Here is a 27,042-nt window from a genome sequence, read left to right as displayed (position 1 = left end):
TTAGCTTTATGTTATGTTATAGCAGTTTTTGGTTTATGCATAACAATAAAGATATTGTTGATAAAAGGATTTGATGTACTGATTCACCCCTCCCCTCTCAGTACATTAGCTTTCCATATTGGGCCTAACACTAACCTCCTTATCCTAACCTCCTATGGTGTGGATATTCTCCCCTTGAGACACATGGCACTTTTTCCATATGTCTCCTCCCTTGGACACTTGCCCTCTCATGAGCAAGGCTCCTTGACACTTGTCACCACAGAGATGACAAGTGTCCCTTCCTCCAACCTCTTCTCTAACTTCCTCAATCTTGACCCTTGATATCTTCAGATCAGATCTGTGTTGGTATTTTGGTATGGTTTTGTCATTGATGTCAGCACCTACTAAACACTTATCAACTCTGGCACTTTGGAGAATCAGCAACATTCACTGGCAAGCAAGTGATTTATGCACAGTCACTGGTATCTGGTACACCGACAGGATATAATGTTCACCGACACTTGGAATAGCATGGAAAACACCTGGTTATGTTGAAGACATCATTTGGACACTTTATCTTGGAGTTTTGGTCATTGGCATATTTCGTATTTGCATATTTGATGTTACCAGCAAATAGGTCCTGGATATACGCCGACAGTTTTATCTTTTCCAGATTAGCACGACACGCTATGGAGATGTCTCATTATTGTTGTAAATGCATCAAGCCAAAATGTTGAATCGTTATTGCATCGGACATTGTTTTGTTTGTAAATTGATTTTATTGTAATATCCTTTAGAGCCGACCTACTAAAATTGGTCTTAGGTTATGATATAAATGTAAGATCTTATTTGTAAGATCATATGTGGAATGCGAAAAATAATTGTGTGAAGGTATATGCAAGAATAAGAAGAGCTATACACACAAACATAATTTGAAGGTTGAAGGAGGGTTTTGTGAAGAGAATCAGAACTACACCGGTACTGAATCCAGCATAGAAAGATGCTAATTTGAGCAGTACATCATTATTGGATTTAACCATCCAATTGTAGTCAGTGTGACTCCTAATTGTGTTTGAGCAGTGAGCTCTAGGTGCTTGGCCTTTCTGCAAGTGTAGACCCCATTTGTATACACATACTATCTGTACTAGTATCATCTGATTGTGGGTAAGGTTTCCCACCATGGTTTTTCCCCTTACAAGGTTCCCACGTACAAATATTGGTGTTATGTGTTGTGGATGACTTTGTCTTTTTGTTTCATGCATTAATATTTACCGGTATTACAATTAACTGATAAAACTATCTACCAGAATTAAAGACTAGTTTACTAGTATTAAGCATTAAGTTGGTAAAGTTGTTTTTGGTTTGAATTTGTTAGACAACTGATTCATCCCCCACCTCTTAGTTGTCTCTGGGACCTAACAATCTGGACCATTAATTTCTGCCACCTTAGCTTTAGCCTTGGAGTTCCTATAAATATCCCCCATTTTGGAGCAATAAGGATCCCATCTCATATCAATTTAGGAATTGTTACTATAGGCATATCCATCCCTTGCATTCATAGCCTTAGCATCATTACTATAGGCAATTTTCATTTCAATTATCTAGTATTTAGCTTATGGATTAATCTTAGCATGTTAATCTAGTTTCTTAAATCATGCATTTCATATGATCTCCATAGTCAATCATGATCAAATAGCTACTCAACTCTTGAGCTATCACTTTGGAGGTCATTGCTCCACTGAGAGCCCATCAAATCAACGCCTTCATGGTCCTCAAGAATAGAGGAAAATGGGACATTTCAAGGAAGGCTTATGGTTTGCATTTATAATATAGTTTTTAATTAAGCTTTTCAATTACATTTTATTGTCTTGTTATATGTGTATGCCTTCTTATATACCACATTTTTAGCATCACAGTTATAACAAGAGATTGCAAAGAATTGTGGAGAGTTCTAATGTCAAAGTAGATGAGCTGAGCAAAAGTCAAATCAGAGTTTATGAGAAGGAACCAGAAGTGGAAATGATTATATTTGAACCAGTAGCACCTTTACCAGAATAGAGAGTTGAACCAATTACTCCATCAACATCAGAGAATTCTACAGTAACTGAAGAACGGGGAAGAGGAACAAAAAGTCATAAGACCCCTAGGTATGTTAGATTGAATCATTCAGAAGATCAAATCATTGGGGATAAGAGCAATGGAGTGATGGCAAGAATAATACTGGAAACTAATTTGGTATGTTTAATTTTACAAGTTGAACTGGTATGAGTAATTGAGGCATGTAAAGATGAATATTGGTTGAAAGCTATGGAAGAAGAATTAGATCAGATTGAGAAAAATAATACGTGGACCTTGGTTCCTCGACCTAAGAATAAGAATGCTATTGGAACTAAATGGGTTTGTAGAAATAAATTGAATGAGGATGGTCAAGTTATAAGGAATAAGGCTAGATTGGTTTGTAAAGGATATTCTCAGAAGGAAGGAATTGATTATGGAGAGACTTTTGCACCTATAGCTATGATTGAAGCTTTAAGATTATTTCTTGCCTAGGCTACTTACAAAAACTACAAGGTTTATCATATTGATGTTAAATGTACATTTTTGAATGGGGATCTTGATGAGGAAGTTTATATTGAGTAACCTGATGGTTTTTCACTATTAGATGATATAGATATGGTTTGCAGGTTAAGGAAAGCTTTATATGGATTGAAACAAACACCTAGAGCTTGGTATGCAAGGTTGGATAAATATCTTTTGAAGCTTGGTTTTACTAAGGGTAGTGCTGACAGTAATTTATATTATAAAATCATTGATGATGATATACTGATTATTGAAGTATTTGTTGATGACATTATTTTTGGAGGCGATGACAAGTTATGCATAGAATTTTATAAGAATATGGAGAAATAATTTGAGATGTCTATGATTGGTGAGATGAAATTTTTCTTAGGTTTGCAGATTACTCAGACTGACAAAGGTATTTTTATCTGTCAAACTAAATATGCTAAGGAATCATTGAAGAAATTTGGTATGGGATATTCTAAACCGGTAAGTACTTCTATGGTTACAAGTGAAAAATTGACAAGAAAAGATGTTTCTACACTGGTAAATCCTACAACATAAAAATATATGATTTAAGGTCTACTTTATTTGACTCATACTAGTCCTGGAATTATGAATGTTATTTGTATTGTTTCAAGATTTCAGAGTGATCCTAGAGAAAATCATGAGATGGTGGTGAAAATGATTTTTAGATACTTGCAAGGTACATCAAAATATGGCTTGTGGTACCCTAAGGATGATAAATTTACTTTATGTGCATATACAAATGTTGATTGGGCTGGAGATGTTGATGACCGGAAAAGTACTTCTAGTGGAGCTTTCTTTCTTGGAAAGAAGTTGGTTTCATGGATCAGTAAGAAATAGTCATGTACTTCTTTATCTACTACTGAAGCTGAGTATGTTGCTGATACTACTAATTGTACACAAGTTTTATGGATGAAGCAAATATTGAAGGATATAAAGGTGGATTGTGATGCACTAGTAGTTATTCACTGTGATAACTCTGCTGCTATTGATATATCGAAGAATCTGGTATTTCTTTCTTAAACAAAGCACATATCTATCAAGTATAACTTTTTGAAGGAGAAGGTGGAAGAAAATGAGGTTAGACTGGTTTATGTGAACACTAAAGAGAAGATTGCAGATATTTTCACTAAACCTTTGTCTAAGGAATCATTTGAGTACCTGAGAGATAGATTGGGAGTTTCTTCCCCTCCGATAGAGACTTGATTGATGTGGTTTGGTATCAGTTTGACATGCATTATCAAAGATACTATTCATTCTGATATTGATATAGGATGCTACTGATCAACAAGAGTAGTCAGCTTTGTGATTTAGAGGCTTATGTTTTTTCTTTGATACTTTTGTCAAATTTCTAGCATTGATGTCAAAGGGGGAGTGATATTAATGTGAAAAAGAAAAGGAAAGGGGGAGAGATATTGATAAGGAGATAAATTCAGAGCTTTACAAAGATATTATTCATAGGGGGAGATATTATTTTTCAGAGCTATATGTGGGAATTTGTTGGTTGTCTTCCACAAGGGAAACTTGTTTGGCATTTCTTGGTACTTAGATGTTTTTCATATCTAGTGTTGTCATCAATGCCAAAGGGGGAGATTGTTGGCCATTTGGTGGAATTGATTATGTGTTGCATTGATATTTTATCATTGATGTCAACACTAGCTATTTGGATGCATTACCGACACCCTTCTGGTCTCGATAGGCTGAGTGATTTCTGATTAACTTGGATCTAGCATGATCTGGTATGCTTCGGTGTAGTCTAATAATGGAATCAACTTGTTCATGATACTTATACTCATATTTGGTCAGTTGGTTTTGGTCTAGAGATCGGATGCTATCTTTCTTTCTTAGAAGATTGATTTCTAATTTCGGCAAGGGTTTCACCAGTAGAGCTTCTGATAGAGATCTTTGATGAATTGCATAAGTGGTGTTGGTGCAGCTGTTGGAACCCTAAAATTTTCAAATTTTAGAATTCCAGATTCATGCTAAAAAGTGGATTTCTATTTTCAATCATGTGTAACATTTATAATCAAGTAGGTTCGTTCAATTTTAACTTTCAGAGACCAGGTCTGGTGCATCCATCAAGAGGTCAGCTCGAGGTATGTATATGTTTCACAAATTCTAGAATTAAGACAGGTATACCTTTTCGAACCATAATTATTTTTCATCTCAACACTATCAGGTCAAATTAATTATTCTTTTGTATTTCATGTATATTTGAGGACCTACGTTTCAAATTTTGGATTCATATGAGATTATTTGATATGTTTAAAGTAAATCTAAATGCAATTTCTTCAAATTTGTAGTATACAATTTCAAAAGTTTTATCAAGTGATCATAGTAAAAGACTCACAAATTCCTTTTTGCAGGAGTATCATGCTAAACGAATTACGTCTTGAAGCCTTATGTTTGCATTTTACTTTATTACATGAAAGTCGTTTTATTTGTATCTTATAATTATTTTTCTTAAGCATAATATTAATTGAAAATATTTAATGTTAATATTATATTCGTCCTCCAATTAATATTATAGTTTTTAAGTTATTTGTGTTGTGAAACTATATTATGCCAACACTATTTTGAGTTTGTGTTGCATGGAGAAGGAGCTAAAAAGGTTTTGTATCATGAAAAAATAAAAAGGTTTATTATGTATTATGGAATTTCAATTTTATTTCAAATCATTTTATCCTATTGAATAAAATGCCAATATCTTTTGAAATTATTTCAATAAATTGATTTAAAAATCTACAAGCATCTTTTGAGGCACATTTTCAATCAACCAAGGACTTTTATTTCCATAGGTAAATTTGTTTAACCTTTTAAAGATGCAAGGTGGGGCCCGATGGGTGAAACCCATCGGGTATCAACATAGGAATTTGAGAGCCCTCTCGATCCTTGATAGGGCAACCATTGTTAACACAAATAATGCAGAAAATGTTGTTGCTGCTCTAATTGGCCCATTTAACTCCCAAGACCAAGGTGCTTAGGGATGGCAGATGGCAGGAGGAAGATGCTTCTATCCTTGTTCCTGGGGATATAATTAGCATTAAGTTGGGAGATATCATTCCTGCTGATGCTAGGTTGCGTGAAGGAGACCCTTTAAAGATTGATCAGTCTTCTCTAACAGGAGAACCTCTCCCAGTAACTAGGAATCCTAGGGATGTATACTTTGGCTCTACATGCAAACAAGGAGAGATTAAGGTAGTTGTTATTGCCACTAGAGTTCCCACTTTCTTTGAAAATAACAGAGATAGGATTAACAATTTGTTGGTGCTATTGATCGGGGGAATTCAAATGCCCACGGTTTTGTTTGTAACTATGGCCATTAGCTCACACAAGCTCTCGCAACTGGGGGCTATCACAAAGAGAATGGTTGCCATTGAAGAGATGGCTGTAATGAATGTCCTTTGAAGTGATAAAACTGGAACACTGACTCTCAACAAGTTGAGCATTGATAAAAGTCTAGTCGAGACATTTCTCATTGGAGTGGTTAGAGATTATGTGTTACTTCTGGTTGCTAGAGCTTCGAGAATAGAGAGTCAACATGCCATTGATGTAGCTATGGTGAGAATGCTAGCAGATCCTAAGGAGGCTCGAGCAGACATCAGGGAAGTCCATTTCCTATCATTTAATCTAGTAGACAAGCGTATAGCATTCACTAATATTGGTTCTAAAGGAAATTGGCATCGAGCAAGTAAAGGAGTTCCTGAGTAGATTCTTGATCTCTGCAACAGATGGGAAGCTCTGAGAAGCAAGGTGCATGACATCATGGACAAGTTTACAGATCACGGGCTGAGAGCTCTTGTTGTGGCTAGATAGAAAGTTCCAGAAAAGAGTAATGAGGGTGCAGGAGACCCATGTGAATTTGTCGGAGTAACATCGGGACTTTGGGAGGAGTACAAAAAGGCTATTCTGACCCCCGATGAAGATAAAAGTGCCTGCGGGGATATTGGTGTGAATTATACTAATAAAGTAACAAAAGAAAAATACATCGGGTCATCGATAAAACTTAAAAGCACTTACCCCAATAATTGAAAGTTACACCGATGAACTCTGAGGAGGTGAAGGTAATGTGATTTTAATTCTGCTAAGGAGGTAATTATATTGTTTCGATAATTGGTTTTTAATTTGATAATTAAAGGTAAAAATGATTTTAATTCTTCAAAATATTATCAAACATCATTTTTACTTTTAAAGATTTCTTAAGTAATTATTTCTCAATGTTATTCACTAACATGATTACATTTTGAGAAATTATTTTATTACCCTTAAAGGTTTATTTTATTACTAATATTATTTGATGAAGCATTTGAAATAGTTTTGCCTCAAAAGTTTACCATATATGATGTAAATTTATTTCTTTTAGGGAAAACTCTTTTACATGGGGATTATGTTTTAAAGTTTTTAAATTTTATCCCTAATGTGAATATTTTAATTTATCAATAAACTAACTCTATTTTTTGTGTGCAGGAAGGATACATTTGTTCCTTCCTTGGCATATATTTCACAGGAAGTATTCCTTACCCTAAGTTGGATATAATGTTTTATTTATCATCTCTTAAAACACAATGATTTTATTTCTTGCAAAATTACTTTAGTAAGAATCATATTTACTTTTTAGTTACCTTTTGAATAATTATAAATGAATATATCTTGTCAAAGGGAAATTACATAGATGCTTTGAGGTAGAAGTACCTATTGATATTTCTTATCATTTTTGATAAATATTGATACCATAAATCAATAAATTGAATAATTTATTAGGGTAAAGTTAATCATTTGGCAATGTATCTTCTTGGTGATATTTTATAATTAAGGGGTAATATGGTTATATCATATAATAATGGTTTGATTGGTTTCTTGCAAGTGTACATCCCACATAATAAACTACTTCCAAGGGAATCGAAGTTGTCCTATTAAGTGAAAAATGTATTCTTATGGTATACAAGAGGGAAGTATATCCTTTTATATATCACCTTTTTACATTATTTTATCATTTGAATATACATTAAGATAAATTATAAAGAGTTTGATTCACTTTTATGATGATATGTTTTCCTAATCAAATTGAAAAGTGAAAATATATTATTGCAAAGATGGAATATTTATCTAAAGTGATTATTTCCAAAGGGAAATTTATATGGTTAATGTTACTTTTGAAAAGTATATTTGAAACTCATGTGAATTTTAGGGATTATTATTTACGTAAACATTTGCCCTAGAATTTTATTTTTAGGAGCAAATTATTAAATATCCCTAGCAATATGAGTTTTTGATAAATCAATAAATTGATTACATTATTTAGTGTGCAGGATGTTCACATATGAAAATTTACATTTATTCCTAAAAGCACATATTGAGGAGGGAGTATTTCTCACTAGCAATATTTATTTACTTGCAATAACATTATGGAAAGTAAATATCATTTATAGCATTTGACATAATTATGATAATATTTTATTTTCCTTTGAGGAATTATAAAGGTATATATGTTTTGCCAAAAGGGAAATTGTATTACATAATTAATATTATTTTGATATATTATTTATCATTATTTCTACATTAATATTTTTACCCATAAATCATTAAATGGAATACATATTGGGGAAAGTATTATGTTTTATTATATGGATGATGCATTTAAAGATCAAAATATTATATTTGGATCAAAAGAGAAAATGTATTTTATTTTGAAGAGTTCTTTTTTACCTTAAGTAAAATGATGAAAACAATTGTGTATTAAAATGTACTTATATTGCATATGCTTACTATTTTCCCTAGGTCATAAAATCAAATGTCTATATTAGGGTAAATTATTATTTTATTATGAATAAATATTTACAAGTGTAAAGTGCTTTGAGTTTTATGAGGGAATAAAGATTATTAATACTTCAAAAGAAAAACCTAATCAAGAGTAATATATGATTTATCAATGAAATTGATTGGTTTAATTTATGTGTAGGATATTTCGTCAAAGCTTGATGACGAGGAATATCAAAGAATGCATAAACGGAAATGGAATTTTATCAAAGTGAAAGATTGAAAAGAGTATTATTAAAGTTTTTATTTAGGGTTCTTATTTGTAATCATTTATTAAACCAAAGGGTGTGTCCTTTGGGAAGCAAAATCTATGTAACTTCTTTCTGTAAATGAAAGGGTGTGTCCTTTCATTCGTGTATATTGGCTCACACATTTATATGGAGTCATTTTTTGGTATGTAAAAAAAAACAATCGATCACTGTCGGTAAGGGCTATAGGCTATATGTATTAGAGAAGTTTGTATGAAGAAGAAGCATCATTTTGTGCAAGAAATTTGTAATGGAGTACCTGCAAGTGTAGCTTATGTATGCAATCATTTCTTGAAGGTTAATATACAAGGTTCGCTGTTTCTTTTCCAAATATTGTGCACACTTTTGTGTTGATGATTATCTTTGTCCTCTTGATAAATCTGTGTATAGATTTGCTATGATGTGCATCACATGCTGTTGTATTAAGTGAAAGATTGAGTTCTTATTGTTTGTTTAACACATACTAAACCTTCATAATTGATGAGAAATTGTCTCTTGAGTTGATAAGATATTTTGTCCACAAAGTGTCATATATATCCCTGGATAGAGGCACTAGTCTGTTATTGATTTTTCAAGGTTTTGATCTGTATGCATTCAAGGTCCTTGACATAAAAACGTTCTTCCCAAATCCTATATGGACTGATCTATGCATATGTCTTTTAGGTCCTGAAAGCAATTTCATTTCAAATATACATTCACAATCATTTCTTTTCGAGGGTGTTGGGACTCATTAAAATTGAGTCAAGTTTTGAGGCCCAATTCAAATTTTTTTTTTGCATTTCCAAATAAGTCAGTTTGAATGGCCTAGTTTGCGAGAGGGTAAAATGGAACCGGTTGATTTTCAGAGGGTAAGGCTCAGGATTCATGTCCTACACCATTAATTTGGCCTATTCAATGATGTACAACTTTCAGAATTCAATTTGGATAAGTTTGCGACATACCCATTTCGAGGGGTGAGCTGAAAGTGCATTTTAGGCATAAATGCAGATTTTATTGAGTCACTTACTTTGAGTGTTTGTATCTTTTGTCCTGTTGAACGTAATGAAGAAATTCAAAGTGGATTGGATTGTATGAATAAATGTGAGTTATCTTGCAAAGTTTAAAGTCCTAACGAATCCATCTGCTTAGTTTTTGAAGATCAATCCATTTGCAGTTAGTGTGTTTTGACTAGTCCCTGTTTTGATAGCTAGTCGGAGCCCTGTTTTGCACGAGTGTAAAAGTTGCCTCAGTGAGAGTTATGACATAATGTTTGTTCCGGGATAATGTTTGTATAGATGATAAGCTATGTTTCAAGTTTCAAGCCTCTGCCAATCCGTTTGATCAGTTTTCAAAAGGGTTCATTTAGCCATTGTTTTCAGTTATCCATACTTTCAGTGCTATATCAGTTAAAGTAGCTGTTTTTATGAGCACGCCATTTGCATCCAGTCAGGCTTTTGGTCAAACTGAGAATTCAAAGATTTAGTATGTACTTCAAGGTACCTGTGTTTCAAATTTGAGGGCCTACGGAGGTCGTTCGGTATTTTTGAGAAAGGCATCATGTGTTGCTAGAACATTGACTTCATCAGGTCCACAGTGTCGACAAAGCTAGTCGGCCAATTTTGCTGATTAATATCTCTTCACTCAAGACTCATCTTGAGAAACCGTTTGGTAGATTTCATGCTTGTATATCAGAGTACACACTTGTCAGATGGCAAGCTCCAGAAAGGTATTTTGACAGGTTTGAAAAATACGTCTTCGCGATTAAATGCAAAAATGTGGCGCAAGTGCCTGAAAGTCGTAAAATGTGGATTAATGATCCAAAAACGATGCTGATCATTTCCAGAGGTATGTTTGAGGTCCGTGAAACATTTCAGAGGTCAGTTGTATGAAAACAAAAAAAAAATTAGTCGGACCCACTTTGGGGCCGGACTTGGCTCATGCCCGTGCATTGATTTTACCGGTGACTTGGTTCGCTGAGGGAATTTCGTAAGTTTTAAATGGCTATTCATTGTGAAAAGAAGATGTATTCCTGCTTGGTACAACCTATAATTGAATGGATTGGTAATGTAAAAACCCAGTGCAAGCAAATAGGATTGAAAGAAAACTTATCTTACAAAGGATAATCCTCCTTTGGTCTCAAGGGATCCAACAATAGAATTTATGGAAGTATCTCAAGATGTACTTTGTGCGCTACATGGAGATTGGCATGGAGGATATTCTGCTCATAGGCGTCCGGGATAGAGAATGACAAGTAATTTCTATTGTAAATTGTTGGCTAAAGTGCATGATGCTTGATCCATATAATCAAACAGATAATCCAGAATGTAAGTCACGACCAGATGCTGACCTATCTGCTATTACAGAGCTTGATCCTGGTTACATAATAGGTCCACTATCTTCAGTTTGGAGAATGCAATTAGCAAGTGTGTGCCGAACTCCTCACAATTTGCCCACATCCTCCCTTCCCAAAGAGCATGGTGTTTTGGAGTATGGCATGGGAAGGGCTAGCGATGATTTATTAACAGCAAATGAAAAATTCATATTGGCATGGTTTCCCATCTCCTTCTCTGCTGGCGGTGGTGCTGGAAAAGGGGTGTTGAAGTGTTCAAGTTCAACCCCTTTGCGTGGAGGGTAAGCGTTGAAAGTCTCAATCAAGCCAATGCAAATAGCAAAACCCCCACGTTCCTCCTTGTCTTTCCCTGCTGGCGGTGGACATGATTGCTGGGCATTGGAAGTATGTTCCAAAGTAAAGGCAACAATTCATTATCCCCTGCTGCGTGGCATGTGAAGGGAGGCATAGAAACCATAAAACAAAATGCAATGAGCAGCGTGGCATAAAGGGGGCCATAGGAACTTTTAAACAAATGAAATTTTGCAACAGTAGTCCAATAACCCCTTTGTGTGGATGGTGGAGGAAAGGAACAGGAGAACTTTCAATCAAATGCAAAAAAATCGCCATTAAAGTTGCAGGCAAGGCTCCAAAATGCAGTCCTAGGCTTAATGTTTTAATCCCACATTGGCTGGGAAGTGGGGTATTTTGATAGTTATAATCAAATATTTTCTCATCTATAATGTCAAAGCCATCAAGGCCTTTGATGGACGGTGCCCGTTGGGCGCCCAAGGTGGACCCCATGCGCATGGGCGCGGATCCTAAGGCGACCAGCGGTGGTGACTGAGTGGCAACTAGGTGGACCCCACGTAGGCATGCTTCCCGAGGCAGACTGGGCGAATTTTGCAGAGAAGGGTCGACTTAAATGGCAAAAGGCAAAAAGATCAGTGAGTTAAAGATCTTGTAGGTTCTGGAGATCGGACGGCTCACGCGATTTCGCGAAGGAAAGTTGCTCGCCGGTTAAGGTCCGCGAAATGGTGAAAAGCATCTCTGAAAATGAGCAAGGTTAAAGGTCGAGCAAGTCCCGAGAAGATTGACGGTAAATTTGGAATCATGAGGCGAAGATGAACGAAACATACCATCTACGAAATGGCGAAAGCCAGGTGGCAATGATGTGGTGGGTCCAGTCAGAGGTCCAGCAGGCAAGTCCCGTCCCGATGGTGCCTAGGTGGTGATGATGTGGCACCCAGGTGGTGCCCAGTGGACCCCATTAACCAATCAGGTCCCGACATGTGGCAAGGCATCAGGCCAAAAGGGAGGCAAAAATAAAAATTAAAATCATGTTAATTACATAGTGCAAACTATATGAATAATTCAAAAATTTAAATGATTGTGCACATGTGAATGATTAATTCGCCTAGGGCTGTATTTTTTGCCAAAATATGAAGTATTATATGTTTCTGGAAAGCTCTTGGAGTGAGGAATCCGATCGGATAGTTAATTTTAACAAATATGGGATATTTCAAGAGAAGTTTACATGGGAAAGAAGAAGGAAAAGAATTTCAGTTAGAGAAAATAAACACTTGGCAATTTCGATTGCAGATCTGATCTTTCCCTCCTCTTCTTATTCTCAATTCTTCTCATTTGTAAGGGTTCCAGAATTCTGTGAGAGTGGCTCTAGTTTTCAGGGCTTCCATTTTCTAAAGTTCTTGACCTGGGTACAATTCCATGGATCTTTTCAGGGTATAGAGATTGCAGTGCAGTGTTGTAGATGTGGTTTCTTAGTTGCAGGTCTTACTTGTGTCAGGCATGAGTAAAATTCCCATAGTATTGTCTCTATGTGATTGCTTGTGGGTATCCTTCAATGAAGGTTTTAAAATTTTTAATCAGTCATGAATAAATGAAATATGTGTCCCAGATCTGATAATTTTGTGAATAAATTGAGTAATGCATTAGTATAAGGTGTTAATGCAGGAATATCATTTAAGGAGAACCAATTTGTGACTAGGATGCACATTTACAGTTCCGTGTGTGACTCTGTTGCCCAACGAACAAGGCACTGGTCTTGCAAATTTGGGGATAGCTTCAGAGTAGTTCAAATTAAAGACAAATCTATTTCCCTTTATGTTTAGGGGTGTGTTCTTCTCATTCCAAGCTCTATTTTCATTTATGATTTATACAGATCTAGCCAACCTGTAGTGTGTTTCTAAATTGGGTGAGTTTGTGGAATGCTCTATCTGCTTCATTGATGCTATCATGGTGAGTGAATAAGTTTGATTCAGTGCATCAAAAGGGTGTCCCCCCCTAGGTCTAGCAGAACCTGAAGTGCAGGAGGATCAATTAGGGTCCTATGTTATGTTGTCCAAGCCCTGATGTGTTTCATATATTGAAATTGGACATTTGATAGAAGGATTGTAGGTATACTTGGGTTATCACTTTTGGTGAACAACAAAAATGGCGACTCTACTGGGGAATTGCTGAATAAGAATTGCCTAATTTCATATCTAGCCAGTCTGTCCATTATGTATGCACAGAGTTTGAAAGTTTTTTTATGATGAAATAAATGTTCCTTGTTCTAGATCTACAGAATGATATGTGTATCATGTCATATTTTATGAAGGAGTAACAGTGAATGCATTGTTGAAAGTTGTAAGAAGTTCTTTCAGCTCTATTTAAATTTTTCCCCAATTCCTTATTGGGTGGCGACTCTGTGGTTCATACCAATGTTAAATAGCCTGAAAGAGTGTTGATTGCAGCAAGATTGAAAGAGAAACAAAGAATTAAATAAGTGTTGAATGCTATCCTGCTGTTCAAAATGTCCTCTATGTAAGAGGTGGCGACTCTATGATAAAAGACTGTGCTGAAAGTGAAGTAAATCTTCAGATCTACAAGTTTTATACAACTGCAAAATCTCCAGGTATTTTCAGAGATTTTAAATGCAAGATATCTCTTCTGAAATTTTGAATGTGTAATGTTGTTTTCCCATTTAGTGAACAACACTAGTCTAGAGGGAAAGAGGTTTTCAAATTAATTTGCATATCTATGATGCTAAAATATCCAGTGTATATGATCTTCCGTAGTATGCAAATGTGGAAGAACTTTATGTCAAGCAATGTTAATGAAATAGTTTCAGTATAAGGATATGTGCTTGAAGTTTTTATCGAAGATTGTATAATCATTTGTGGGAGTAAGAAGAAGTGTGTAGTGAACTCTTTTACCCCCAATCTTATCCACATATGACCATGCCTAGTAAACCAGAACGACCATGTAATAGGAAAAGTTTTAGTATGAAGTATTATGCTGCTCTAAACTTTGATGGTATTCTGGGTTACCCAAATCCCATACCCACAGAAATCAGAAAGTATTTGCCCATATTTAGTGGGAAAAAATTAGAATTAGCATGTCAACACGTGAAAAGAGTTTTAGATTTGATAGGAGGATTTGAAATTTTTCAGGAAGATATATGCATGAAATTGTTTGTTCAGTCACTGAAAGAGGATGCAAGGGATTGGTTCTCTTTTTTGCCAGTGAATTCTATTACCTCATGGGAAGAATTGATTTCAGATTTCATAGATCAATTTGATGAAAAAATGAGTGATTATGATATGATGAAAGAGTTCACTTATATACAAATCAGGGAAGATGAATTGGTACCAACATTTAATATCAGGTTTTCACAAACATTGTCTAAAATTTTCAGAAAGTATAAGTTTGATGATAAACTATGTCTAAATATTTATATGAGTGCTTTTGGTAAGAAGATGGGTTTCCTATTGAGAAACAAAGAACCTAAAACTTTGTATGAAGCTTTTAACATAGCTAGAGACATTGAAAATAATTTGAAATTTTGGATAGCCAAGAAATTTGTGTCTGCTGTAGTTTCTTGTCAAAGCACCTTCAATGGTGGAATACCATGTGAAGTTGAGCAAATCATTCCGTGTCTAGGTGCATCAAGCTTTGCAGTTCCGAATGGTTTTGTTGATGCATGTGTTTCAAATTTGAATGAGAGTCAAGATCCTCTATTGTTAATGCCGATTGCCTCTCACAATAATGATGGAATGATTAGTGTGCAATGTTGTGATAATGCTGATACGAAGATTTATATATGTAAGGGATATGTACCATTTGATTTGTATGTCGGTTATGCTGATTATGTGGCTGCCAATTATCAAGTTAATCATGCATCTCCTAAGGTTAACAATAATGAAAATTATGGTAATGATGACCATCGATCTTTAAATGTTGCTGATGTATTTGATGTTCAAATACCAAGTACTGAAGGATCACCAAATGTGACTGATTATGCAAGTGAAAATGTGCAATACAATATAAATCAGATTTTGTTTAAGTCTGATAAATCTGAAAATGAAATTATGAATGATGTTGATGATGTGTTCAGTGCAAGTGTACCCAATGATGAATGTGTTTCAGAATAGAGTGGTGTTGCTTATTATGAGGACAATGAGTTCTATTCCCAGCACCTTGAAGGTATGCAAATGAACAATGAAGATCAATTTCAGAATGAGAATGATCTTGGCACAAGTGTTTCACTTTCTTTTGATCAACAAATGAATGCCAGTTATGCAGCTGATAATGGTTATGAGAATTGTTATTATTCATCTTGTGAAGATGATATAATAGGAGACCAAGTTATGTACCTTAGTTATGAATCTAAAAATGAAAGTGTTTTTGAAGATAAGAATGTATGTGATAGTGTTGATAATGTTCTATTTTCAGATTTAAATGAACCCATATTTGAATGCTTTCAGAATTTCAAGTACCATGATGAGGATGTGAATGTTGATAGTATGCTTGAACCAGATTTGGAGTTCTTTGCTTTTGATACTAATGTTCGTCGTGCTGATTTCATTGATGAAAATGCTGAAGTTTTCCCTTGTGTTGAACAAGTTTGTAATGCTGATAAAGTTCCGAACAGCAGTAACATGGGTAGTAAAAATTTACTTCATGATGAAGACAAGAGGCATGGGTTATGTGATGACTTTTTTAGACCACAAATGGAAGTGTTTCAGGTAGATGTAAGCCTGAAAGAGAAAGAGTTAGCTGAGGATTTGCTTCAGCTAGAGGTATGCGTTCTTTTCCATGAATGGGATCTTGGGAATGCAAAAGTTTTGAGTTTGATAAACAAGGAGAGTATAGAATGTGATCAACATAGTGAAGTATCACATCCGGATTATAACATTCATGTTCCTTGTTTGCATCAGTTGGTTAGTAGTGTCCCTCATTCTATTGATTTAAATGATAATAAGGTATGTGCTGATGAGAATTACAATGTTGAAAATGAATGTTTTATTTTTGAGATTCAACATGATGATGTCCTTGCAAATGGTAGAATTGATTGGGATAGTGAAATGCATGGTATCTTGTGGGAAGGCCTCTATGGTGAATTGTCTCATGTTTTTACTTGTGTTGAAGTAGTGTGTGATTACAAATTTCAAAATTAGACAAAAGGTAAGCACACCAGCTAGTATAGTAATGAGACAAAAGAGGTTGATTATAATGATTATGCTCAGTTGTTACTAGAAGGTGCCTTTGTTTTGATCATGATATTAAGAGATGAGAATCAGATTTTTGACAGAGGTAAATGTTTGTAAGCGAAGCAGTTATAATCAGTTGTGAGTTTATTTGTATATATTGTATAGTCGCTTTGCTTTCAGTTGTGTGGTTTTCAATAAAGTGCCCTGTTGTTTGGGTTGAATAAGGAAGCCTTGCATTTGAAAAGAGAAGAATGATCCATTTTTGGGTGGTTTGCTTAACCATAGATTATGGATTCTTGTGTTGATCTTGCAATCAACCATCCCCAGTCAGTTAAAGTAGCTGTTTTTATGAGCAAGCCATTTGCATCCAGTCAGTCTTTTGGTCGAACTGAGAATTCAAAGATTTAGTATGTACTTCAAGGTACCTGTGTTTCAAATTTGAGGGCCTACGGAGGTCGTTTGGTATTTTTGAGAAAGGCATCATGTGTTTCCAGAACATTGACTTCATCAAGTCCGTAGTGTCGACAAAGCCAGTTGGCCAATTTTGCCGATTAATATCTCTTCACTCGGGACTCATCCTAAGAAACCATTTGGTAGATTTCATGCTTGTAAATCAGAGTACACACCTGTCAGATGGCGAGCTCCAGAAAGGTGTTTTGACAGGTTTGAAAAATACGTCTTCGCGATTAAATGCGAAAATGTGGCGCAAGTGTCTGAAAGTTGTAAAATGTGGATTAATGATCCGAAAATGATGCCGATTGTTTCCAAAGGTATGTTTGAGGTCCGTGAAGCATTTCAGAGGTCACTTGTATGAAAATGAATTTTTTTTTTGTCGGACCCACTTTGGGGCCAGACCTGGCTCATGCCTGTGCATTGATTTTACCGGCGACTTGGTTCGCTGAGGGAATTTCGTAAGTTTTAAATGGTTGTTCATTGTGAAAACAAGATGTATGCCCGCTTGGTGTAGCCTGTAATTGAATGGATTGGTAATGTAAAAACTCAGTGCAAGCAAACTAGATTGAAAGCAAACTTATCTTACAAAGGAGAATCCTCCTTTGGTCTCAAGGGATCCAACAATAGATTTTATGGAAGTATCTCAAGATGTACTTTGTGCGCTACATGGAGATTGGCATGGAGGATATTCTACTCATAGGCATGTGGGATAGAGAATGACAAGTAATTTCTATTGTAAATTGTTGGCTAAAGTGTATGATGCTTGATCCATATAATCAAACAGATAATCCAGAATGTAAGTCACGACCAGATGCTGACCTATCTACTATTACAGAGTTGATATTTCCCTCCTCTTCTTATTCTCAATTCTTCTCATTTGTAAGGGTTCTAGAATTCTATGAGAGTGGCTCCAGTTTTCAGGGCTTCCATTTTCTAAAGTTCTTGACCCAAATGTGTACAATTCCATGGATCTTTTCAGGGTATAGAGATTGCAGTGCAGTGTTGTAGATGTGGTTTCTTAGTTGGAGGTCTTACTTGTGTAAGGCATGAGTAAAATTCCCACAGTATTGTCTCTGTGTAAGTATTTCATTATTATGAATTTAATCCTCAAGGAGGATGAAATTTATCAATTTCAAGGAAGTTGTGTGATTGCTTGTGGGTATCCTTCAATGAAGGTTTTAAACTCTATAATCAGTCATGAATAAATGAAATATGTGTCCCAGATCTGATAATTTTGTGAATAAATTGAATAATGCATTAGTATAAGGTGTTAATGCAAGAATATCATTTAAGGAGAACCAATTTGTGACAAGGATGCACATTTACAGTTCTGTGTGTGACTCTGTTGCCCAATGAACAAAGCACTGGTCTTGTAGATTTTGGGATAGCTTCAGATTAATTGAAATTAAAGACAAAACTATTTCCCTTTATGTTTAGGGGTGTGTTCTTCTCATTCCAAGCTCTATTTTCATTTATGATTTATATAAATCTATCCAATCTATAGTGTGTTTCTAAATTGGGCGAGTTTGTGGAATGCTTTATCTGCTTCATTGATGCTATCATGGTGAGTGAATAAGTTTGATTCAGTGCATCAAAAGGGTGTCCCCCCCTAGGTCTAGTAGAACCTGAAGTGTAGGAGGATCAATTAGGGTCCTATGTTATGTTGTCCAAGCCCTGATGTGTTTCATAGACTGAAATTGGCCATTTGATAGAAGGATTGTAGGTATACTTGGGTTTTCACTTTTGGTGAACAACAGAGGGTATTTATTTAAAGCACATAATAAAGCATAATTGCAGAACAAACATTTGCCAGTTTTTCACTTTCTAATCATAAAGCTTAAATCCACTTTAAATAAATCTTTTTGTGCTTGAGAGGGAGAGGTACACCTACCTAGGTTCAGTGGAGCCTGAAGTGCAGAGGGATTTGGTCTTTGACCATCTCTATTCATTGGCCAAGGCTAGTTGGATCAGTTAAGGGCTTGGCAAATCCTTAAGTTTTCCAATCTATGGTTTTGGGCACCAACAACAGCTTCTAGTGGAGTTTCGGTATGCTGTTGGTGATCATGTTTGAGAATTGGTGGTGGAAGATCATTGTTGTAGAATGTGGACCTATACTGGGTTCTGGTTGATCTAGGTTATGGACTGACTTTAATGTAGCATGTGGATAGGACCTATGGATGTATTTCTGGGATGTCTTATGTGTTGATATTATTTGTTTGGTCTAAAGTCGACATAGTTTGTAATTATGTAATCGGTTTATTATCTGGTGGCTGACCTAATTGTTTATGGTCGAGGGTTCTGTATAAATAGATGTAAGATCTCATTGCAGATCATCATGGTTATATGTAAGAGGTTATGGTCAAGGAATGTAATGTGCAAATAATGTAATGTCATTCAGGCAGAGGAGTTGGTTGATCATTGGAGATCAAATTGGGTTTATGTAAGAGGATTTAGTCCTCCAGTATTGAGCTTAATCAGAACTGTACTAAGGCATAGGAGATGCTATCTTTTGCAGTTCAACACTTCTCGAGATTGAAGTCTAGATTTATATATAGTCAGTGAGGCTCCTTTTGTGATGAGAAGTTTGCTCTAGGCTGTTGGCCTTCCTGCAAGTGTAGGCCCCTCAATTTTAATTCACATACTTATTGCAGAAGTATTATTTGACTGTGGGTAGGCTTCCCACAGTGGTTTTTCCATTTACTCAGATTTCCACGTACAAATATTGGTGTTATTGTTGGCAATATAGAATTATAACAGACAATGAAAGATTATTGGCATTTCAATAAGGATATTGAGAAGGTTGTTGATGACTATGGATATAACTGATTAAGGATGTCTACTATCTTAATATTATTATTTTTTCATTGATGTCAAGAAATTGATTTTCTAATTTAGTATGATGTTGCCATATCTTGAGAAATATGATTTGAAGAGTATAAAGATGTCGGTAAAAGACACAGGAAGATTATGATGAATAAGGGGATGAATAAGGTATTCAATGGGCAACTATTACCGAGTCAAACAATGATGAGATCATGATGTTTAGATTGTTTTAACATCATACATATGTTGCAAATTGTAAGGTTAATACTATACTATGTTATCAAGCAAAGAACCTAGTCGGTAAACCCTAAGGTTATCGCTATCGGTTAATGAAGGCAGAATGTCTACCAAGTGAAGTTTAGTATTTATCGAGTTGTAACCGAGCTATAACATAATACATTAAATGGTTACATGTGTTATTTAATGAAGGAAGCTGATGAGCTGGAATTGATTAAATGATTGGTATGTCGTAAATGAAGTTTGTTAATGAATCTATGGCAAAAGAAAGTTGGCAGGAATATCTACAGTCCAGATTGAACCGCAATACCCGAGCACAAGTTCCAAGAAAAATATGCAAGTTCCAAGGCGAGGTAAAATGTTTTCAGATCAAAAGATGCATTGAACTTGGATAAGATTGAAGATCTGATGGCTATGATTGATCATGGGAAATGTGATCAAGTAGATTAAGCGGTTAACTAATTGTTTATAAATAGGGAACTATTGATAAACAATGTATGTGGGCAAGTGTATGCACAGGGATGCTACATAGTGATTACCGAGCACAGAAGCTTGAAGACCTGTTTGAATAACAGAGTATAGAAGCCCAACAGATGGCCAAGATTAGTTCTATGTCTAGATTGTATTGAACAAATAAAAATCCACTTTAGCATTTTAGATGTGAAGTTGCTGATAGATTTTTATTACTGTTATTTTGTGAAAGTGACAGAAAATCTCTTAACTGAGTGGACTTAACAATCTTATTTGTAAAACCCTCTAGCAAGGTGAAATTCTAATTGAGTGTTTGAAATCCTTTAACAAGGTCACTTTTAACAAGGTGAAGATCCTAATAGATCTAAGGGAAATCCCTTAACCGGGTCACATCTAGCAATGTGTTTGTAATCTTTAACAGGATTTGCTTTTAACTGAGCATACTCTAGAAGAGTATATTTCCTAGTGGGTCTGAAATCCCATAGTGGTTTTTTCCTATTTTGGTTTCCACATTAAATTTGATGTTATGAGGTTTATGATGTTTATATGCTTTTGAGTCTGCATGTTTAACAGTTTTGGTTATATTACTAAAGTATATGTTACCAAGGTTGAATCTGATGTTTTTATGGAAGATTAAGTTTGTATGATTCACCCCCCCCCCTCTCATCTTGTTGGCTATTGGATCTGTACTTATATTAAGTATCAGAACTATCAATTGGTATCAGAGCTTTGGACTCTGGAAGAAAAGTTTAAAGACACTTGAGTTAAAGATCCAAAGATGTACAAGAGGGATGCATCAAAGCTGAACAAGTCAAGTTTCTCTACATGGCAGAAAAGAATGAAGTTGCACCTATCAGGAGTTGGATAATATGTTGTATACTATCTGGAGAATGATTTTGTTACACCGAGCACCTATCCATTGACAATGGAAGAGATAAAGGCAAAGCAAGAACATATTCAAGCAATGATTCAAATAACATCTGCATTGACCGATTTAGAGTTTAATGACCTAGAAGGCTACAATGATGCAAAGGCTATGTGGGATAAGCTCATATCAGTGTATGGAGGAGATGAACATGTTCAAAGAGCAAAAGTAGATAGTCTAAGAGGACAACTTGAATCCATGAGGATGAATGAAGGTGAGAACATAACTCAGTATAGTACAAGACTAAAGGAGATTGTCAATCAAATCAAAGGAGCAGGTGGAACTATTGAAGAAAAGGATATAACAAGTTAGTTGTTAAGAACCCTTCTACCAGCTTATGCAATCTGAGTCTCTACAATCAATCAACTGAGGTATGTACGTAATATGCCAGTTTCTTTAGATGCTACTATTGGTAAGCTACATGCATTTGAGTTAAGTAACTTTGATAACAGTGGATCTTCGGTAAATAAAGTTGAATCTGCATTTAGATCTTTTCATCTTGATGAATCTAATGATTACAATGAAAGAAAGTATAAGTACTCTGAAGGAGATCACAGTGGAGCAAGTGAAAGATTTCGTAAGAACATGGAAGAAGTACACAAACTGTATGAGGAAATCAGAAAGCAAGAAGAGTTTCAAGCACTATTAGCCAAGAGGTTACCGAGAGGCAAAGGTAAGTATAAAGGAAAACTACCTTTGAAATGTTCCAATTGTGATAAAATAGGACATATGGCTTCTAACTATCCTGACAAAGATTCTACTGAAAAGAGAGATTACCGAGATGATAGATAGAAAGATAATCATTACAGAGGACACCGAGACTTCAGAAGAAGAGATAGAAAGACATGCTTAATAGCCGATGAGGAATCCAATGATGATAAATCAGATGACACTGATACAGAGGAAGTAGTTTATGTGGCTATCAAAGATGGATCAGATGAAGAAAGGTATAAAGAAAAAGCCCTAATATCTCACATAAATACTAATGATTCTTGGATCATAGATAGTGGATGCTCATATCATATGACAGGAGATAAACACAAGTTTTTTATATTAGAAGATTATGATGGAGGCTATGTTAGATTTGGTAATGATGCACCATGTCCGATGAAAGGTAAAGGATCTATAACACGTCTTGACAATGCTAAATGTAATGATGTTTATTGGGTTGAAGGTTTGAAATACAATTTGTTGAGTGTAACATAGCTAAACAACATAGGTTACCAAATAGAATTTCAGAAAGGAATTGTCAAAGTTCATGACAAGAATGGAAAGTTAGCTGCTACCGGGACACAAACAAAAGGTAACACATTTCACCTTGACTCAACTTGGAATAAATGTCTTTATGTAAAGATAGATGATACCTGGTTATGGCATAAAAGGTTTTGTCATGTAAATTTTGATAACCTGATCAAAATAAGTAAGAAGCACCGAGTAAGAGGTCTACCGAGTCCTGAAAAACCTGAGAATGCTATGTGTCGAGGATGCCAGATGGGTAATATGACAAGATCAAGCTTTACAAGTAAGTCTTACACTTCTAAAAGAATTTTAGATCTTGTGCACACTGATCTTTGTGGTCCTATGAAAGTTCAAAGTTATTATGGTGATAAATATTTCATATTATTTGTGGATGACTATTCAAGGATGATGTTGGTAATGTTTTTAAAAGATAAATCAAAAGCTTTTCAAATGTTTAAATGGTACAAGGAAAGAGTTGAAAATGAAACAAGAAGACAACTGAAATGTCTTAGATCAGATAGAGCAGGAGAGTTCACATCTGATGAATTCAACTTATTCTGCAATGATCATGGTATTAAAAGACAAGTCTCTGCACCGAGAACTCCACAGTAGAATGGAATAGCTAAGAGAAGAAACAGATCTATTGTGGATTGTGCTAGAACATTGATGATTGAAAAGAAGTTGCCATAAACATTTTGGAGAGAAGCAATAAGCACAGCAGTTTACACCCTGAACCGAGTACAATTGAAGAAAGGTACTTTGAAGATACCATATGAAATCTGGTGTGACAAGAAACCTAATGTAAGTTATTTTAAAATCTTTGGAAGTAGATGCTATGTTCACAAAGATGATAGAAATGGCAAGTTTGATTAGAAAAGTGAAGAAGGAACATTTCTAGGTTATTCTTCTAGAAGCAAAGCATTTAAATGTCTGATCAAATCATCTAACAAAATAGTAAAAAGTGCAAATGTGAAAATTGATGAATTTGCAGAAAGAAATGATGAAGGAAATTCCAAGGAACCAGAAGACTATGATGAATTTGTCTATGTTCAACCAACAAGTCTTACTGAGAAAACTGTTGAAGAAAATGAAGAGAATATCTAGTTACTGAGTGATGAAGAAGATCATATAGAGCCTACCGATCTTGTATTAGCCAAGTATGTCAGAAGACAACATGCACCAAGTCAGATTATAGGAGATAAGGATGATCCAGTGATGAAAAGAAACAAACAGAGACAAAACACATGTCTGATATCTGAATTTGAATCGAGAATAGTGAAAGAGGCATTTAACAGTGAAGATTGGATAAATGCTATGACAAAAGAGATTGATCAAATCAAGAAGAATGACACATGGACACTAATCCCAAGACCGAAGGACAAAAATGTAATCGATACAAAGTGGATTTTTAGAAACAAGCTAAATGACAAAGGAGAGGTCATTCAAAACAAAGCAAGACTAGTTTACAAAGGTTATGCTCAAGAAGAAGGAATTGATTATGGTGAAGCTTTTGCACCTGTTGCTAGACTTGAAGGAGTAAGAACATTGTTGGCATATGCTGCTTTCAAAAATTTCAAGGTATATCAAATGGATGTCAAATCTGCATTTCTGAATGGAATATTAGAAGAAGAAGTTTTTATTGAACAACCTGAAGGATTTGTTGAAGACAAGAATAAAGATTAGGTATGTAAATTGAACAAAGCTTTATATGGTTTGAAACAAGCACCTAGAGCATGGTATGAAAGATTGCACTCTTATTTGATTAAGATTGGTTTTATAAGGACAAGTGAGAACAACAATATGTACATGAAGAATGATGAAAATGGAATACTAATCTCATCCATATTTGTTGATGATATTATATTTTGTGGAAATGACTCTTTATGCAAGAACTTTGGAAATGAAATGAGCAAAGAATTTGAGATGTCATTAATCGGTGAGATAAAGTATTTTATAGGTTTACAGATAGTGCAAATGAAAAATGAGATTTTCATTACTCAATCCAAGTACATAAATGAAATCTTGAAGAAATTTGGAATGTAAGATTCAAAACCAGTAAGTACTCCTATGACTACCAACTGTAAATTATCAAAGAATTATGAATCTGCATCTGTTGATGAGACACTTTATCGATCCATGATTGGAAAGCTACAATATGTTGTTCATAGCAGACCAGATATAGCACATGCAATAGGTATAGTTGCAAGATTCTTTGCAGATCCTAAGGAAACACACATGACAACAATCAAAAGAATTTTTAGATACTTGAAAGGCACTGAAGATTATGGCTTAGTATATCAGAAAGGAAATGATTTTGATTTAAAAGTTTATACTGATGCTGATTGGGCAGGCAACATTGATGACAGAAAAAGCACAAGTGGAGGAGCTTTCTTTTTAGGAGAAAGACTAGTGAGTTGGCTTAGCAAGAAACAAGGACGTGTTTCACAGTCAACAGTAGAAGCGGAATACATTGCTGTAGCATTGAATTGTACCAACATTGCATGGATCAAACAACTATTGGAAGGTATAAATGAGAAAGTTACCGAGCTAGTAACTATATTCTGTGACAATACTAGTGCCATTAACATTTCAAAAAATCTTGTTATGCACTCTAAGACAAAGCACATCTCTATCAAATATCATTATCTTAGAGAAGAAGCTCAAGAGAAGAAAGTGGTGTTGGAATATGTTAGCACAAAGGAACAAATAGCAAATATCTTCACCAAACCACTACCAAGGGACACTTTTGAATATCTCAGAAGTAAGTTAGGGGTCCTACTCCTATCTTCTACTCACTAACTAAGTTCGGTGAAAGCATCAATCCGATGACTCTATCGAATATCTTTTAGGAGTTGATGCTGATTTACACACTTTAGGATGTTTTCTAAAAGTGAACGGGAAATATTACAAGAAACCATACAGGGAACAAAAATTGAAAACAAAGTGCTCTGACCGAGACTGAATTGACACATCACAATAGGAATTCACTTCATACAGGAAGAAATTATGTTTTAGTTCTTTACTTTTTGGCATTGTTGTCAAAGGGGGAGAAAACTGAGAAATGAGAGAAGACTAAAGATTGGAAAGAAGACTGAAAAAAGAGGAGAAGTCTAATGTATGGGGGCAAAGTCTGATGACAGCAAGAGAGCATTTCAGCATTTCAGAATCACATCAATCTTAATCTTTTAAGGTCAAATCAATTGGTTTTGCCATCAATGCCAAAGGGGGAGATTGTTCACAATATAAAATTATAACAGACAATGAAAGATTGTTGGCATTTCAATAAGGATATTGAGAAGGTTGTTGATGATTATGGATATAACTGATTAAGGATGTCTACTATCTTAATATTATTATTTTTTCATTGATGTCAAGAAATTGATTTTCTAATTCAGTATGATGTTGCCATATCTTGAGAAATATGATTTGAAGAGTATAAAGATGTCGGTAAAAGACACAGAAAGATTATGATGAATAAGGGGATGAATAAGGTATTCAATGGGCAACTATTACCGAGTTAGACAATAATGAGATCATGATGTTTAGATTGTTTTAACATCATACATATGTTGTAAATTGTAAGGTTAATACTATACTATGTTATCAAGCAAAGAACCTAGTCGGTAAACCCTAAGGAACCTAGTTGGTAAACCCTAAGGTTATCGCTATCGGTTAATGAAGGCGAAATGTCTACTGAGTAAAGTTTAGTATTTACCAAGTTGTAACCGACTTGTAACCAACTTGTAACCGAATACATTAAATGGTTACATGTGTTATTTAATGAAGGAAGCTAATGAGCTGGAACTGATTAAATGATTGGTATACCATAAATGAAGTTTGTTAATGAATCTATGGAAAAAGAAAGTCGGTAGGAAGATCTACAGTTCAGATTGAACTGCAATACTTGAGCACAAGTTCCAAGAAAAATATGCAAGTTCCAAGGCGGGGTAAAATGTTTTCAGATCAAAAGATGCATTGAACCTGGACAAGATTGAAGATCTGATGGCTATGATTGATCATGGGAAATGTGATCAAGGAGATTAAGCGGTTAGCTAATTGTTTATAAATAGGGAGCTGTTGATAAACAATGTATACGGGCAAGTGTATGCACAGGGATGCTACATAGTGATTACCAAGCACAGAAGCTTGAAGACCTGTTTGAATAACAAAGTATAGAAGCCCAGTAGATGGACAAGATTAGTTCTATGTCTAGATTGTATTGAACAAATAAGAATCTGCTTTAGCATTTTAGATGTGAAGTTGCAGATAGATTTTTATTACTGTTATTTTGTGAAAGTGACAGAAAATCTCTTAACCAAGTGGACTTAACAGTCTTATTTGTAAAACCCTCTAGCAAGGTGACATTCGGATTGAGTGTTTGAAATCCTTTAACAAGGTTACTTCTAACAAGGTGAAGATCCTAACAGATCTGAGGGAAATCCCTTAACTGGGTCACATCTA

The 27,042-nt window shown here is 35.0% G+C and overlaps 1 pseudogene; it reads left to right on the top strand.

Moving 5' to 3' along the window:
• Window positions 1–5,387: 5,387 nt before the first annotated feature.
• LOC131075104 (plasma membrane ATPase 4-like) lies at window positions 5,388–6,597 on the top strand (annotated as a pseudogene).
• The last annotated feature ends 20,445 nt before the right edge of the window (window positions 6,598–27,042 follow it).

The sequence above is a fragment of the Cryptomeria japonica genome, chromosome 3 (genome assembly GCF_030272615.1).
Source record: "Cryptomeria japonica chromosome 3, Sugi_1.0, whole genome shotgun sequence".
Classification (NCBI taxonomy): Eukaryota; Viridiplantae; Streptophyta; class Pinopsida; order Cupressales; family Cupressaceae; genus Cryptomeria; species Cryptomeria japonica.
This window is presented reverse-complemented; position numbering and strand designations above follow the sequence as displayed.